The sequence below is a fragment of the Penaeus monodon genome, chromosome 22 (genome assembly GCF_015228065.2).
Source record: "Penaeus monodon isolate SGIC_2016 chromosome 22, NSTDA_Pmon_1, whole genome shotgun sequence".
Classification (NCBI taxonomy): domain Eukaryota; kingdom Metazoa; phylum Arthropoda; class Malacostraca; order Decapoda; family Penaeidae; genus Penaeus; species Penaeus monodon.
In genome coordinates this window covers 32,866,599-32,869,026 of record NC_051407.1, presented here as the reverse complement: position 1 = coordinate 32,869,026, position 2,428 = coordinate 32,866,599, and the positions used below count along the sequence as shown (strand labels likewise).

The 2,428-nt window shown below is 38.3% G+C and overlaps 1 long non-coding RNA gene across 1 annotated transcript in view; it reads right to left on the bottom strand.

Annotated features, from left to right (window-relative positions):
• Nucleotides 1-1,678: 1,678 nt before the first annotated feature.
• LOC119587089 overlaps nucleotides 1,679-2,428 on the bottom strand; it is a 9,962-nt gene continuing 9,212 nt past the window's right edge. Inside the window, exon 2 of the long non-coding RNA XR_005229989.1 lies at nucleotides 1,679-2,139. This is a non-coding gene — a long non-coding RNA (uncharacterized LOC119587089). The remainder of the gene's footprint in view (nucleotides 2,140-2,428) is intronic.

Below are 2,428 nucleotides of genomic sequence, written 5' to 3'. Positions count from 1 at the left end.
ATCCAAACATTTCCCTTAAGCTAGATTTTAACAAAGAATTGACGTAATACAGACGACTACATAAATTTCCGCACAACATTTGCATACAACTTATTAATGCAATTACTGTTACAAATTTATGCAGAGGACGTAACACCCCGACCATTCATTGTCAACCAACGATGAATAATGAAAAAGTGAATAATGTTTTAGGGCTGAAAAGGAGAGAGATTCGTGGTATCATATACACCCCAGCTTGACTCACCCGGGGTAAAGGGTCCGAGAACGTGTAGCATAAACCAATGGCTTCCGAAGTTTACCTTTGATTTTATTTGTAGAATATCTTCCTCCCTTTCCCCTTTTCCACTGTCGTTTTTTTTATCCGTGACTTTGGAGGGAACTGCTATTTCTGAAAATTGTTTAAGGTCGATGTGTATGGCGTTGTTGAAGTACATCATTTATACAAGTTTGTTTTACAATCAAAATTCTACTTTAGTCTAGTTGTAGTAATAGTAGTCTAGTTATCTTTTTATCTAACTATAATCACTTATATTATCTATCGACGTTTTGTTTGTCCATTCACGGGCAAGCTATTTAATTAGTGATGTTCATGTCCTATTCACATTGTTTGAGATATGTAACAGTACAAATAAATACACCAGTTTTTCTTGGGAGCTATTTTATCATTGGTATAATTCCATTATCCCACTAAAGTTTTACTAGTATATGACGATGGTATTAAAAACACAGCGAAGTCTGGAATTCGATTCATGAATGTTCGTGGTGAGGGAAGGAGAGGGTGCAACAAAGACACTAACTATTCTTTCATTGTTGTTTTTCTTCTTGCCATGTAATTGCTTGTACCAGCTCTCTTGTAACAGAGTTATCGTAGTTGCTTAATATCAACTGATAAATTTTGAAGGTCAGATTTGCTGTCGATTCCCTTAACAAAGAAGGTAAACCATTCTGTTTTGCTTCGTTTTGACTTGACCCTATAGAAGAGAGCTGTCCGACGCTTCAGCAAAACCAGAGGCATCTGCGATAGAAGAAGCGGGCAAAAGCTCGCCATAAAAGATTGGAAATAATGATTGTAAAATAGCCATACATCTATAGAGACTCCTGTGGGTAACACATAGTTATTAAAATTTAAATGTCAAAGAAATAAAGGATGCATGTAGATGTGCCGCACTGAACATCCACTACATTAATAATTAACAAAATACTGCATAAGTCTTCAGTTTCCTGTTAAAGAACTGGGTAGGAAAAAATAGTTAAAAATGTCCAAGTATCGGAAGTGATAGCAACATCCGTGAAACTGAAGCATCTCCCGCAACACAACACAGTTACTTGACGCCAAGCTGCATGACCACAGCGCCTCCCACTCGTCTAAAGAGAAAAATCAAGTATATGCCCCTACCTAATTGGAGGAAGGAAACGCTATAATAATGCGAAGTACCTAGCATAGGCACAGTGTCGAGTCTGTTTAAAAATACTTTGAAATGATTCCATGATAAAATCAAAGGGAAAAACGTTTCAGTCAAACTTAACATAGTGTTCTAGAGAATAGGATCTTTAGCACCAGCAGCCTCTGTCTCGGGGGAATCCAAGGTGAGCTTGGATGAATACCATGGGATCAAAAGGTCCAACTGAGATTTGGATAATTTAGTCAATGTGATAAAGAAATCAATAAAGCAATACGTCTTAGAAAGACCTTGTATTTCTTTGCATGGAAGCACAACAGATAAATCTTCAGCAATAATGTAAAAAGAGAAATAGTAACAGCGTTATGTATCGATACACGCGGCATACTACTATATTGCCGCATTAAATCTGGAAAAAATAGGGGTATTCCATGGGTACATTCTCTACTGCTAGGTCAGTCGTTACAAACTCCAGGACAGGCAGGCAGCTGATCCGTCGGGTTTATTAGGCAACCTCCACGTGTACAAGAGAGAGAAAAAAAGAACTAGTGAAACACAGGTCAAAGATCATAGAATTGATAGGCGTTGGAGGGTCTTATCAGGAATAGTGGTTGCAGATTCCCAAAGCCTGACGTGCTTCGTTGATTCGGATACTAGGTTTTACTGTCATATTTCGAGACGGGTCCGAGTGTCATTCCGTCTACGAAACCGAAGCCAAGCTCCGCCGCAAGATCGAAAGCTGAATGGGGAGAAAATCGGTCTGGTGAGACTCTCCCATATATTCATCAAATACATAACACGTCAATACCAATAATAAAAGACAAAAGGGTGGAAAGGGGAGATGAAAGGATGAGTGAGCACAAAGGAAAATGAAAACATAGTGGGGGGAAATATGAATAACCTTGAGATAAATCTCCATTCGATCCAGCTTTGTTATAACGACAGTGAGGGATTATTTTTCTGGGAGAAATCATGTACGTGATTTCTCTCAGAGAAATAAGTACACAATTTACAACCTCTGGATTTCC